The sequence below is a fragment of the Carcharodon carcharias genome, chromosome 20 (genome assembly GCF_017639515.1).
Source record: "Carcharodon carcharias isolate sCarCar2 chromosome 20, sCarCar2.pri, whole genome shotgun sequence".
NCBI classification, from domain to species: Eukaryota; Metazoa; Chordata; class Chondrichthyes; order Lamniformes; family Lamnidae; genus Carcharodon; species Carcharodon carcharias.
This window is the reverse complement of record NC_054486.1, coordinates 102,224,302-102,240,071: the sequence shown is the minus strand read 5'-3', so window position 1 is coordinate 102,240,071 and position 15,770 is coordinate 102,224,302. Positions and strand designations below refer to the sequence as shown.

General features: G+C 46.3%; 1 protein-coding gene and 1 non-coding gene across 2 annotated transcripts in view; one reads left to right on the top strand and one right to left on the bottom strand.

Moving 5' to 3' along the window:
* nrxn3a (neurexin 3a) overlaps positions 1-15,770 on the bottom strand; it is a 1,735,226-nt gene that overhangs the window by 1,485,892 nt on the left and 233,564 nt on the right. The window lies entirely within an intron of this gene.
* On the top strand, positions 12,971-13,043 carry trnat-cgu. The gene has a single exon. It is a non-coding gene; the product is annotated as a tRNA-Thr (tRNA).

The following is a 15,770-nucleotide window of genomic DNA, read 5'->3' as shown; positions in this document are numbered from 1 at the left end:
ACCTATGATTGACGCTGCCTCCAATCTTAGGCAGCACAATTCAGATCCTAACCACTTGCCAGGTAAAAACATCCTTCCTCATGTGGCCTTTGGCTCTTTTACCAATCACTTTAAATTGGCGTCCTCTGGTTCTTGATCCTTCCGCCAATGGCAACAATTTCTCCTTAAGCACTACAATTACAACACCTGTCCTTCTCTTCAGCTCTGAAGATCAGTCATGTGGACTCGAAACGTTAACTCTTTCTCTCTCCATGGGTGCTGCCAGACCTGCCGGGTTTTTCCAGCATTTTCTGTTTTTATTTCGCATGTCCTTGTAACTTGCTTCTCCCACTGGAGTGGCCCATTTTTACCATTCAAATCAGTAAGTAAGCTCTGGGCAAAGTTTATTACTGAAGAATGAAGAAACATTGACAAAAAGATTCCAAGCAGATAGATGGTTTAAAATCGACCAGGTTACTTAACTGCCCCGAAATCAGCAATATCAATACTGAGCAAGCAGCAAGAACACCCAAATAAACCTGGCAAAGTTCTTTCTTTACATATATTCATGGAGTCCCAATAATAGTATTGGGACCTAGGTGCAATTTTAACTCAAGTGACCTGAGCAGCAATCTGTAGCAGTGTCATTCAGGTGAAGACAAGTGGGGGAGAGGCTTGGGGTTAGGAGAGACCAAAACATGTAAGTTTTTTTTTCAAAATACTTTTCTGTTGGGGGCTAGATAGAGCAATGGTGCTCCACCAGACCCTACAAAGGTGTAGACCTCCGTTGTTCTGTACTCGTGCCTCCCATCCTTAACCCAATGGCTTAACACCTGCAAGATGGCTCCAGCAGTGCATCCAGCCTCCAGCCTGTTGCTGCATGATTTTCTGCCACTTCCTGCCAATCTTCCATCCAGAACAGACAGAAAGGCAGCTATCACAATTTTTAAAAAGCACCTGGTGGGGGTGGTGTGGTAAAACACCCCGATATTCATTTCTGGAGCTGCAGCTAAGTTTCTAATGGGGATTAAAATCAGGCCATGTTGTAAAGTACTACGGTGGCATTTCATTAATTAGCTGGCACGTGTACCATGCGTTTATAATTGCAGCTCTGACTCATTCATGGTGCGCTCAGAGCCACAGCGTTCGCCTACAATTAGGGCTGATGTTACAGTTCAAGATTTCTCTCTCTCCTCACCCTCACCACCGAGATCCTCTGTCAGGATAAATCTATACACAGCCACGATAAGAGAGCAGCTGTCATAAACAGATCGAGGCTCCAGAGAACTGAAACACTTCATTTTATAGCCCATCATAGAATCATATCGCATTAAAAGGAGCAGCAGGCAGAGAACCAGCATTTACCAGTGTTGGTTCTCTGCCTGCTCTTCCCAACTATCCCTATATTTTTTTCCTTTAAGTTCAAGCTGCAAATCCTTTTCGAAAATTATTGCTGAACCTGCTACCATCGCTATTTCCGGTTATGAAATTAAATTCCCCTCATCCAAACACCACCCATCCCTGGCCTTTGTGCTAATTTTGTCAAATCTATGTCCTCTGGTTATCGTGGAAACCCTTTCTTTCCATCTACTCTGTTAAAACCTCATAGTTTTGAATGCTTATATTAAATCTCCCCTTCTGCTCAAAGGAGAACAATCCCCAATTCTCTGATCTCTCCAGATAACGGAAATCCCTCATCCCTGGCAACAACCCAGAAGGGGAAAAAAATAGTTCAGACCAGTTCTCTTATTTCCCAGTTTTTACTGTTTTTTTTCCATCTGAGATCCTAGTAAATCTACTCTCCACCTTCTCCAGGGTATGAGTTCAAATGACCTCTGCTTTTACAATTAACCTAAGCCACAGTGTATTGTCTGGTGTGAAATATGTGGGATGTTGACCTTGTTCTTTAATTACCTTTGAAGGCAGAAGATAGCACGCCACAAATCCAATAAGCTAAAAGCATTCAATGATTTTTATTTACAAATTAAGTACAATATAGAAGTGAATGAATACAAGATACCAAGAGTGCAGTGACTAATCTACACAACGTATGAACACTGAGTCCACAAACAGCTTTGCACTGAATTAAAAGCCTTTCCAAAGTCCTTTCAGTTAAGTTCATTAGGAAGAGTCTTGTAAAATGACCATTGGAGATCACCAGAAATACGAATAGGAATTCGAATGAAGACGAAGGGAAATAGAAACCTGAATATCCTCAGAAAGACTGCAAGGGACTTTACCCTTTTAAGGTTGAACTATTTCTTTTGAATAGTCCAGCCGTAAAAATGTTATCTCAAGCTGGACAAGGTATAAACCAAGGCTTGCTGCCAAACAGACCAAACCTTCTGTTTTGTACACCTGACATCTGGAAATACAGATTCATTGAAGGACAAGGGAGGGAACTGTAAACTTGAGTAACCTGAAAACAAAGACGTGCTGGGGGTTCTGAACCACCACGTGCAGCACCCAGCACAGTTTTGCAAGGGGGTACCTGGACCGTAACGTGAGGCGAGTGGAGCTTTATTATTATACGCGCAGCATTAAAAGAGATGGAGGCCCTAATTCATTACAGACAAGAATGGCACAGACCGTGCACCCACCGGCCAGAATATTGCGTTGGTTGGTGTGGGCGTGTGCCCAGACCCGAATGAGTGTAAAGCGATGCGCGATGACATTGGGCGAGCGTCCTGACATCATCGCGCACTCCGGCAATATTTCAGTCGGCCGGCACACGCAGGAGTTGGCAGCGCGCCCGCCAACGATTAACAGGCCTATTAAAGCCATTAAAGATCTAACGGAATTAAACTTTTTACTGCCCGTCCAACCTTACAGTTGGCGGCAAAGCATGAAGGCCAAGCGGCCTTTGGATTTCTTCCGGAAATCACATCCACGGGCGGGATGAGGTTCCCAACAACGGTTAAAAATTAAATAAAATTTTTAACATTTCATTCATAGCATGTCCCTGCGCCTGTGTCAGAGTCACATGGTGGGGGGGTTGGGGGAATGTTTTTTTAAACAGTATTCTTTATTTTTAATTTTCTAAAATCTTCATCTCCCTGAGGCAGCTCTGCGCCTCAGGGAGCTTTTCCTGTGCCCACCCACGAACTTGAGCGCACGCCCCTCCTCCCACCCCTCCCCACACGGGCAGTGCTGAGCGCGACAGCGTGCGTTTCATGCTGGGCAGGCCTTAACTGGCCCGCCGGCGTGAAATCGCGGGCGGCGGTCAGCTCCCTGACCGTTCCTGCTTGCCCCCGCAGCACCCCCCCCCAACCCCCGACCGTCAAGCAAGCCCGACGAGGGCAAAATCCTGGCCATGAAGACGCGGAGAAAAATTCTTTCATCACCTGTGTTTAACTAAATAATTGGGATTGGTAACCGGTCAAATTCGCGTGGGATGCAGGATCCTGAGAGAAACATCTCAAGATTTTCAAAGAGATAAAAACAAAAAACTGCGGATGCTGGAAATCCAAAACAAAAACAGAATCACCTGGAAAAACTCAGCAGGTCTGGCAGCATCGGTGGAGAAGAAAAGAGTTGACGTTTCGAGTCCTCGTGACCCTGCAGCAGAAGGACCCTTCAAGATTTTCATGCCAACTTGAAAGGCCTTCGGTTCTCTCCCAGTGTTCATAGCAAATCTTCTTTCTCGTCCTTACTTGGGAAAAATTGGAAACCGCATCAATGATTTAAGAGATCTTCAAAGCGGTGTTAAGGGCACAGTCTAAAATACAATACTGCAAATAACCTAATAAAACATAACAGGCTCCATGAGGAAAGACAATGACTTGTTCAATATGTGTCATGCATCAGCCTGAATTATTAGTATTGTTTGATCAATACAATTCCTCTGCAAAGTAAAGAGCACTTTGACAGGGTTGGTAGAGAATTATAGAATTGAGGAAGAATCTCTTGTAGAACAACTCTTTTTTTTTTCCCCAAGCTGTCTTTCATCTTTATACAACTGTTTTGGTGTAAACTTCATTCTCAGATTTTCTTCCCTAATGATGCTGCAAACATATCATCATTTACATAATGCATCAATAAATTCAGAGGCACTGATGTTACAATCCTTGGCCTGGATGTGAGAGTAATCCAGTTAGGGACCAATAAAGTTTTGTTTAAATTAGATAAAGGTTCAGGTTCAATGCGCCTGCTTTTGGAACAAAGCCACAAGACTCCACGGGTTTTGAACAAACAAAAACAAAATTTACTATACGATTTCATAAAGATGAAACAATTTATAATTAGGATCTTATATTCTAACATTCAGCATAAGTATGAGGTACATGTGAATTAAAAGATGAACTGTGTTTGAAAACACCAGAGTAAATGACAGATGCAACCAAGACCGAGTCCATGGATTTCTCACAAACCCACCCAGTGGTCAGCAAACACCAAGTCAAACAATCTTGTTGAAACTCTGTCTCACGAGCGATTCCCAGCGTCATCTTCAAAAATCACTCCTTGGTAGTCTCTTCATAAGTTGCTCCCACTGGGACGGCTTCAACAATGACCCACCTCACAGGGTTTCAATCTCACTTTCTGATATTCCTTCTCCCTGGATTCCCGAGTCTACACTTCAGCCTCCACTTACTGGCATAATTTAAGCTCTTTGTTAGACAGCTAGCTTCACGGACCTGACACTACCCCAGAGTTTCCCTGAACTCCTGTCTCTCAGCTGTATCCAGTTATCTATAACTCCCAGGGCTTCCCTTGAGCCCTCTTCGATTACCAGGGCTTCTAAGTCCTCTTCTCATTTCCTCCAAGAGAACATGGCTGCATGGAGCTTCTTCCCCCTGTTCCTAGCTCTTCCAAAACTGACCACCTCAAGGAGAGTTGTTCGCTGACTCTTGACCTGTTCTGGTGACCTATCAAAACACTCCCAGAGGGTCCCACCCTTGTTACTAGGCAGGAACCAATATAACAAGCATCAGAACATCCTGCACCCTAAAAAAGTGTTACAATCTCCACAGATTGCTAATTTAATACCCAGGGACACACAACTCAAAGGATTTCATGACACTGAGCAAACCTAGATAATTAAAAGCAATGAGGTTGTGGCTGGTAGAAGATGTGTATATAAAAGACATTCCAGTAGTATTTTGTCAATGATTTGTATTTACTTTAGAAATAAGATTAAACTATGTAGAGCTGGCAGCTGCATTGTGAGACACAGTGCTGAGCCTTACAAATCAAAGGATCCCAGGTTTGAGACTTTGAATGGGCTGTGTCAGCAGTTGAACTACGATAATTCACCTCAGTGAATCTGCCTTTTGGATGAGATGTTAAACCAAGACCCTATCTGCCCTCTCAGATAGATGCAAAATATCCCATGCCCCTATTCTGAGGAGGAACAAGGGAATTATCCCCTGTGCCCTGGCTAAAATTTATCCCTCAATTGGCATTAATTAGAAAAACAGATTATCTATTGGTTATCACTTTGCTAAGTGTGGGAGTTTGCTGTGCACAAATTGTCTGCCGTCTTCCCTACACTAATAACATGCACTTTAGAACAGGAGGGCACCATTTTAAAATTAGGGGTTGCCCTTTTACAACAGAGATGAGGCGAATTTTCCATTTACCTCAGAGGGCTGTGCGACTTTGGAACTCTCTGCCTCAGAAGGCGGTGGGGATGAGGCGGAGGTAAATGGATTCCTGTTAGGCAAGGGAATCAAAGGATATCAGGGGTAGATGGGGATGTGGAACTCGAAACACAAACAGATCAGCCGTGATCTTATCGAATGGCTCGAGGGGCCGAATGGCCTATTCCGTATCTTCATATGTTCGTGAAGCCTATGCTGGAAAGGTACTTCATTGGCTTTAAAGGGCTTTGGAACATCCAGAGGTCATGAATGGCATTATATAAACGCAATTCTCCCCAGTGCCCTTGGACAAGGGAAGAAATTCAACAAAACAAAGGGTTTTTGCTGATGATTGCTAGCCAGGGCCCCAGCCTGAAATTGGGCACGTACCAGTTGATGCATGAACAGGATCAAGTTCGGCTTTCATACCTCCAGGCCCAAAAAGCCTGCTGACACTCTGCAGCTTGACCCGCACTTGAATAATGGCCAGTGAAGCCAGGCTGGGGCCTGTTGAACTCTAATCTGTCAAATATTAACGTCTTCAAGGCATGGGGAGGAGAGAATTGAGGAAAGCTTTTTTTTTCTCTCAGGACCCTGTTGATGATATAAAGCCGGTTGGAAAAGGTAAATAAATAAATAAATAAGCAAACTTGGACATTTTTGGAGAAGCTGAGGTTGTTCTACCCAGAGGAGAAAAGGTTGAGAGAAGATTTGATAAAAATGCTCAAAATTGTGAGGAGTCTGTACAGAGAGTAGAGAGCGGGAGAGAAAAAACTGTTCCTGTTGGGAGAAGGATGTAGAGCTAGAGGACACAGCTTTAAGGTGATTGACAGAAGCGCCAAAGGTGATATGAAGAAAAATGTCTTTCACGCAGTGAGTGGTTAAGATCTGGAACGCACTGCTTGTGTGGTGGGGGCAGATACAATCGTGCAACAGAAATAATTTGCAAGGCCATGGGCAACAGTGGGCAGGGTAGCGGCGAGTGGGGTTTTCTGATCTGCTCTTGCAGAGGGCCAGCGCGGGCACGATGGACAGATGGGTTCAAAGGTCTCCTTCTGTTGCTGTAAATAAATAAAGGAGAAGCTGGGGTTGTTCTACCCAGAGGAGAAAAGGTTGAGAGGAGATTTGATTTAAAAAAATGCTCAAAATTGTGAGGAGTCTGTACAGAGTACGGGCAGGATTTTACCACTGGCTTCAGGACCCTGACATTAGGACCAAATGGGCACCCCAAGCCCACACTTGCCAGCAGTGCACCTTCCTCTGAGCTCACCATTGAGACTGCAAGCGTTTGGGGGGAGGCGCGAGGCTAGCAGCTCCAGCGCATCAGCAGCTCCACTGGGAGATGCGGGCCTTCTGGTGGGTCACGGACTATGAGGGCAGCTCAACAAGGAGTAAAAATGAACCATTATTTCAGAGTAGGCTGGTAGGGGGTTGTGGGATTGGGTGGGGGGTGGGGGGGGGGTCAGGGGGGAGGTGGCAGGCCCCTCGGAGAGGAGCGGAAACCCTTCCACTTGAATTGTTGGGGTTGCAGGGGCGACCTTTGAGGCCTGTGGGCTACTCTTTGGGGAAGGATTTCCACCCCCACCCGACTCTGCCTCCATGGAGTTGGCGGCCTCTGCACACGTTGGCGGTGGTGGGGGGAGCGGGGGTGGGAGAGCCACTCCGCTGGCAGCGGAATACAGGCAGGCCCCTCTAAATCACTCCTCATCGAGGCCCTCTTTACCTAAGTTGATTTATTGCCTCTGCTCACCGGCAGCCAGTCCAGCTCCCAGACTGGGGAACCTCCCCCAGTCGTGGGAGTGAATCGGGGAGCCCGTCCTGGAAGCGGCTTCCATCCTATTTTCCTGGCCCCTCCTCCAACCACCAAGCCAACGACTACGGAGCAACGAATGTTCTGCCACACGAATCTAACCGGGTGAATCTCTGTATAACTTTTAGTGTTCTGAAGACAGCCCGTGATGATTCTCTTCCCCAAAATAACGGGGCAAGAGGTTTCCTTAAAAAATTAAATTCAAAATCTCCATTTAAGAACATGAGACTGCACTGTGGTTGAAGAACGATAGTGCACCACAGCAAAGTCAAGCTAATCCAGTTAAATCCATGATAAAAGGTGCACTCTTAACTGGATTACATTTATTGAAATGAGCTCTCAGATAACAATTATATATTTTTAAAAAGCGATCTTATTATCAGTAACACAGTTATTATTAGCAAAACAGAGTCGACTGGAGCTGATTGAGATGTTAGTGTTAACACTTACAGGACGATGGCAGTGGGAGGGTTGCTGAGGGGTAGAATTTTTTATCATAAGCCCAATGGATGACACCAGATACCATTCAGGGCGTTTACAATTTACACAGTAATTTTTTTTTAACATATCTCTTCAATCTTTATTAACATGCTTACTTAAAGGCAACAGGTACAATAAGAGAGTAACCAAGAGGCAAACATTCTCCCACTTGTATCAACCTTGGTCCTTGATCACTCTTTAAGCTCATGCTTGTCACACAATGAAAAGGATAAAGCGTCTATTTATTTTTGCTTTCCTCTCCTGCTCTTGCCATTCCTCGACTCCATCTCCTCAGAGCTGCTCTCACGGTGAGCGATTCCACTTCACAGCGTGACCGGCAAAGGCAAGCAAGCAAACTGTAAACTCATTCCATTGTACAGCAAGTCAGCTCTGACAGGACCGCTGCCATATCGAGCCTTGCCAATATCGGTGCAAAACACACAGCAAACTCCCACTTGCCCTTTGGAGCAGTTTCATTTCTGAATATTGCTGTTGCTCATCGCACCTGCAAAAACACCCATCCAGCAAGCTGAAATTAAAAACAGAAAATGCTGGAAAAACTCAGCAGGTCCGGCAGCCTCTGTGGAGAGCGAAACCGAGTTAATGTTTCAAGTCCGCATGACTCTTCTTCAGAGATTTCACCCAGCAATCTGAACGGGTACCAAAACAGATTAACAGGTAAGCAGCACAAAGTGACAAGAGAATGGACATGTAACCGCAAGACTGAATATTAAACGTTGCTTTCATATATCGCATTTTATCGCATCGTATAAAAAACTTCAAGCAGGGCTTGTACTGATCAACTGGAGTCAAGTACTATTGACGAAGTGAGGGCATCAGTGGCACTAATTGCCCTTGAGAAGGTGGTGGTGAGCTGCCAACTTGAACCGCTGCAGTCCATACGGCATAAGTACACCCACAGTGCTGTTAGGGAGGGAGTCCCAGGGGTTTGACTTAGCGACAGTGAAGCAACAGTCAATAAATCTCTATGACCTATAGGTCGTTCTGCAGGGGGACATGAAGGTGCCGTGGTAATGTCACAAGACGAGTAATCCAGAGGCCCAGGCTAACGGTCTGGGGACACAGGTTCAAATCCCACCAGGGCAGCTGATGCAATTTAAATTCTGTTAATAAATCTGGAATTTAAAGCTAGTCTCAAGTTAGCAATGGTGACCATGACAACTATACTCGATCTTTGTCCATCTGTTCACTAATGCCCTTCAGGGAAGGAAATCTGCCATCCTTACCCGGTCTGGCCTACATGTGACTCCAGAACCATAGAAATGTGGTCAACTCTGAAATGGCCTAGCAAGCCACTCCTTTCAAGGGCAATTATGGATGTGCAATCAATGCTGGCCTTACCAGCGACGCCCACATCCCATGAAAGAAAAACAGGGGAAAAAAAGCAAGTGGAGGCCCACAGGGATGTCCTGTTCTCCCCACTGCCCAGTACCACCCAGTCAGCATGGCTCAAGATAGCTGGCATGGTTAGCACCTAGGACCACCAGCAGCGAACCTGGATCAAGTGCTGTAGGTGCTTCAGTGACCTTTCCACCACAGTAAGCTGAGTGAGATGTTCCTATTATGTGCACAGCCTGGCCTTGCTGGATGTAGCAGAGCTGACCTTGATCGGACACAGGATGCATGAGGTGCAGCAGCCTGTGTCCATGGTCAAGGCAAATTAAAGTAACTCATGTACATGTGAACAGAGGACACTGAGGAAGAGACACCTGAAACATCTCCAAGTGCCATGCCTCGATGAGCCTACACATCGCTATTTCAGGAGGGCCCACAACACCAGGGGGTTAGCCAAGACCGGGGCCAGGATGGGGGCCCCAGAGCTGAGAGAGAGGTCATATCTGTGGAGGAGGGGGCAAATACCATAAGCATGGATACCACCATCAGAATGGCAGGTCCCCCCTCCCAGATGCACGTGGCGTGTGGTTGATGGGTTGATGGAACTGCACAGGTGGAAGCAAGAGTTGACAGAGGGAGTGGGGGGTGGGTCATGGGGCAAGGATGGGCTTTGGGAACGACATCATCTCGGACGTTAATAGTGATGGGTGACTCCAAGTTATGGAAGTGTTCAGCCGGGAGACACCGACTGGCAGCAAGCCCTATTTAGGCATGGCTTTGGGAATGGGAATGCTGTGCATGACTTCATCTCATGACCATCTGCTGTTTCTCTCTCAGGTCCCAGAGCTACAGCCCCACCACCTGGAGAGGAGTCAGACTTGGGACAAGAGGACAAGGCACACACACCCGAGGGTGCACCGTCTCCGACTTCTGAGGCAGCAGGTAACGCCCACTCTGGTGGATTTAAGAACAGTGATAGATTGGGGAGCGCTGAGTGCAGAGCACAGCACCACTGTGTAGGATGAGGTGTCAGAGGCAGAGATGACTTTGCACAGTTCGCCACAGAGAGGTCAGGGCAGTCACAGGGATGCTCTGCGGGCTAGTGAGGCACAGCCTCAGGAGCCTCCCTTTGGGAACTGAGTATTTGGGCCTGCAGATAAAGTGGCATCTGGCTGAGTTTCCCGAGGCATTGGGAGCTCATGCAACCTGAGCGGAGGAGTCTGTCATTGTCAGTACCTTGGCCATGTCTCACTTTGAGGAGTGCATGGTGAGCAGCCACGAGAGACTGGGCAACCTTGCGGTGAGCTCCATGTGGCAGCATGTGCAGTGCACGCAAGAGGTGCGAGGTCTCTTATGCAGCAACATGAGTTCCATAGCAGCGCTGACAGAGGAGCTACAGTCTCTGAGCAGAGGCTGTCTCACGGGACACAGATGGTGGCTAGAGCCCCAGCACCACACCCTGTCCAGCCACCGGACAGCACACCAAGGGTTGAGCAATCGGAACAGGAGGCTGAGGGACCTGTGCAATCTGAGGGAATCTGGCCATTCTCTTAAACCCGGCCCCCTCAGTCAGATGCACCATCTGCTAGCCGGACCCAGGCAAGAATGGCTGTTCCTGCAGAGATGCAGGTATTGCAGTCACAAGAATGGCCCCCAACTGGTTCCTACAGGACGATTCCGACCACCACGATTCTCAAAGTTATATAGCCAGGAAAGTGAGCAGCCTGCTATAACTCCTCTCAGGCAACAAAGGGAGCACCATGTCGGAGCGTCCAAGACCAGACGACAGATCATTAATTGGGTCACTGTGATGTTCAGATAAGCTTTGTAGAGTAAGATAACAAACCTTTGCAAAGTGAAATAGAAACCTTTGTCTGTGCAAATACTTACAATACATTTACAGAGTATTGGACTTTCAGGCAGTCAAAATTCTTACAACTGAGGAAAGTGTTTGTCCCAATATGCAGCACTTAGCTTGAAGTGCATTAACTTGCTGGCCAGATTTTGTGAATTCCCCATTAGTCTAGCTCTCTGTACAAGGTCGGAGCTGAACAGGAAGCTGGCAATATTTATTCAAATGACTCCAATTCCACAAAATGGCAGCCTGTCAGTTCAATGCTCTGTTGGTTACCCCTGAGCAAGCGAGTGGGCCAAAACTAAGTCTGGAAATGAAATTCAGCCCTCATACAACTGCTGTTTGAGAAGCAGAAGTGACTTAGAGCCTCACTTTGATAGTAACCTTTTATTAATTCCTTGACAGGGCATGACAAAGCCAGCATCTATTGCCCATCCCTAACTGCCCTAAGGTAGCGGTGAGCTGCGTTCTTGGACCACTGCAGTCCATGTGGTGCAGGAACACCCACAGTGCTTTCAGGAAGGGAGTTCCAGGATTTTGACCCAGCGACATTGAAGGAACAGCGATATATTTCCATGTCAGGATGGTGAGTGGCTTGGAGGGGAACTTCCAGGTGCTGGTGTTCCCATGTGTCTGCTGGTGGTAGAGTTCATGGGCTTGGAAGGTGTTGTCAAAGGAGAGTTGCTGCTTGTTCACGTGAACAACAGAAAGCATTTAAAAGCTGCTGAACACTGTGTTCCCGACATAGGTGGCAGCTATATATTTTTAAATGATACCAGTTAATGAGGCTATAAGCAGATCAACCATATGGGATGGCTGTAGGTCAATGATGACATTTGTAGGGATTCCCTCATCTATGTCACTAGAACATAGCCATTTAATCCATGTTCAGAAGCATTTTTCATCTGTGGTTTACACTCCTTTTATACGTCCAGTCATTCAGATTGCTAAAGCTTCCAAAAAAGAGCAAGCTCCTTCCATCTCCTCACACACAAAGAGCTACAAAAAGGTTGCTTGAACTTGCTATGAGATACGAAGGTCAAAGATTTTAATGCTTTTGTGTAACCGACTTCTGTTATTATCTATTACTTATCAATAGGTTTGCCATGTCACTATGTCTGTGGGGATGGAATTAATTAAAGTTGACCTTTGCTGTCATCTGGGTCAATCTGGGAAACGAGAGGTCACATTTCAGCTGCACATCGATTAAGAGGAAAATAAAAATTTGCATAAATAAATACACCTTCATCAAGATTCATTAACCATATCTTATTGCTGTGGTGTCAAGATTTAAGCGCCTCCAGAGCTGGCAGCTGCTGTAATTCTCCAAAAAAGTGGATGTTCTCCTTTTTTTGAAATGCATCATTTGCTCAACATGCTGCAGTGCAATTTGTCTGTGCTTCACACTCGCAAATTCGCTGGAAATTGGTATTCACTTTCTGTAGGATTTGCTCTGTAAGAAACCTCTTTAAGGCCCCATCAAGCTCGCTGCCAATTATCATGCTGCGTAACCTTTTTAAAAACGCAGTATTACTGTGCATGGCTGGATTATATTTAGCACCAAGATAATAAAATGTAAAATTGCCATCTAGGTGTTTGAGGGAGATACCAAAATTCAGAGTAAAATAAAGGTGCAATGGTCTGGTTGCCTTCACACGCAAATCAGAAAAAATACTTGCTTCCCTGTTATTATTTAAATTTAAATATCGCACATGTCATGTTTTCCAGCACACTAGGGGAGACAGTGGTATTGTTGCTGGACTAAGTAATCTAGAGACCCAGGATATTGCTCTAGGGACCCAGGTTCAAATCCCACCATGGCAGGTGAATTCAATAAAAAAAAATCTGGAGTTAACAGTCTAATTGTCATAAAAATCCATCTGGTTCACTAGTGTCCTTGAGGGGATAATTGGCTCCATAGCTCAGTGGTCAGAGCACTGGCCTCGTAAATCAGGGGTTGCTAGTTCAACTCTCGCTGGAGCTGGTGGTCCCTCCCTAAGGGGAATCCGGCATTCCTCTCTTGGTCGCAAAAATAATTTGAAACAAAAAGTAGTGTCCTTGAGGGAAGGTCCTTACCTGGACTGGCCTACATGTGACCTCAGACCCCACAGCAATGTGGTTGACTCTTAAAACCCTGGCAAGCCACTCAGTTATATCAAGCTGCTTAAAAAGCCTGAACTGGATGGACTGCCGAGGAGCAAACTAGGCCCCGGAAACAACAACGGCAAACTCAGCCCTTGTGATACTGCAAAGTTCTCCTTACTAACTGAGCTGTCCCACAGACTGGTCATCCTTATGGAAACGTAACTTACAGGTGTCCCAGACACCACCATCACCATTCCTAGGTATGTCCGGTCCCAAAGGCAGGACAGACCCAACAGAGGTGGCAGCAGTGGTGTACAGGCAGGAGGGAGTTGCCCTGGGAGTCCTCAACAACAACTCTGGACCCCATGAAGTCCCATGGCAGGGGGTAAAACACGGGCAAGGAAGCCTCCTGCTGAATACCACCTACTGCAGCAGCCCCCCACCCCACAGCTGATGAATCAGTGCTCCTCCATGTTGAACACTCCTTGGAGGAAGCACTTAGGATGGCAAGGGCACAGAATTTACTCTGGGTGGGGCACTTCAATGTCCATCACAGAGTGGCTCGGTAGCACCACAACTGACCGAGGTGGCCAAGTCCTAAAGGCCATAGCTGCTAGACTGGGTCTGTGGTGATGGTGGGGGAACTAACAATACAGAAAAACATATTTGACCAACCTCACCAACCTGCCTGCTGCAGATGCATCTGTCCATGACAGTAGCGGTAGGAGTGACCACTGTGCTTTGTCCTGTGGGGACAAAGTCCTATCTTGAAAATGACAATACCCTCCATTGTGTTGTTTGTCACTATCACCGTGCGAACTGGGAGAGATTTCGGACAAATCTAGCAGTTCAAGACTGGACCTCCATGAGGCACTCTGGACCATCAGCAGCGGAAGCCCAATCTAACCCCATGGCCTAGCATATCCCACACTTACCATTACCACCAAGCCAAGTGATCAACACTGGTTCAATGAAGAGTTCAATGAAGAGTGCAATGAAGAGTGCAGGAGGGAATGCCAGGAGCAGCACCAGGCATACCTAAAAATGAGGTGTCAATGTGGTGAAGCTACAACACAGGACTACTTACAGGCCAAACAGCCTTGGTTCAAACATGGCCAAAAGGGCTGAACTCTACAGCTGAGGTGAGAGTGACTGCCCTTGACATCAAAGCAGCATCTGCCAAAGTCTGGCATCAAAGATGTAGATGTTGGAGGTCAATCATTTCAGTTCCAGGACATCACTGCAGGAATTCCTCAGGGTAGTGTCCTAGGCCCACCCATCTTCAGCTGCTTCATCAATGTTTTTCCTTCCATCATAAGGTCAGAAGTGGGGATGTTCACTGATGATTGCACAATGTTCAGCACCATTCACAACTCCTCCGATACTGAAACAGTCAATATCCAAATGCAGCAAGACCAGGACAATGTCCAGGCTTGGGCTGACTAGTGTCAAGTAACATTCGTACCATACCCGCCAGGCAATAGCCATCTCGAAGAAGAGAGAATCTAACCATCACCCCTTGACATTCACTGCATTACCATCACTGAATCCCCCACTAACAACATCCTGGGGGATTATCATTGACCAGAAACTGAACTGGACTAGCCATATAAATACTGTGGCTACAAGAGCAGGTCAGAGGCTAGGAATCGTGCGATGAGTAACTTGCCTCCTGATTCCCCAAAGCCTGTCCACCATCTACAAGGCACAAATCAGGAGTGTGATGGAATAATCTCCACTTTCCTGGATGAGTGCATCTCCCACAAAGTTCAAGAAGCTCGACACCATCCAGGACAAAGCAGCCCACTTGATTGGCACCCCATCACAAACATTCACTCCCTCCACCACTGACACACAGTAGCAGCAGTGTGCACCATCTACAAGAAGCACTGCAGGAACTCGCCAAACCTCCTTAGACAGCACCTTCCAAACCCATGACTGCTACAATCTAGAAGGACAAGGGCAGCAGATACATGGAAATACTACCACTACCCGTCCAAGCCACTCACCATCCTGACTTGAACTACATTGCCGTTCCTTCACTGTCGCTGGGTCAAAGTCCTGGAACTCCTTCCCTAACAGCACTGTGGGTGTATCTACACCACATGAACTGCAGCGGTTCAAGAAGGCAGCTCATCATCAACTTCTCAAGGGTAACCAGGGATGGGCAATAAATGCTGGCCTGACCAGCGACACCCACATCCTATGCATGGATAAAAAATGCTCCCAGATAAAAACAAATACAGTACTCGACTCATATTTGGTCCTGCACAATTCCTTTTATTGCATCTACATTTCCCACATTATAACAATGATTGCACTCCAAAAGGTGCTTCATTAACTATAAAGTACTGCAGAATGTCCTGTGGTCATGAAACATACCTTATCAATGCAAGCCTTTTTTTTAAATCTTAGGATCTGCTGTATGGTCACAGCTTTGAATACAGACTAATATGCAAGTGAAATGGTTTGCACTGATGTTGAAGGGGCTGAGCTTTCATTAATGGCACCTCACAGAGTTAGGAGGGTTACAGAAATGGCACATGTTTGTGTTCGAGTCCTGTATAACTATTATGACACACACTGTCTGAATGTCCCCAACTTGTTCCTCCCAAGTTTCAATTAA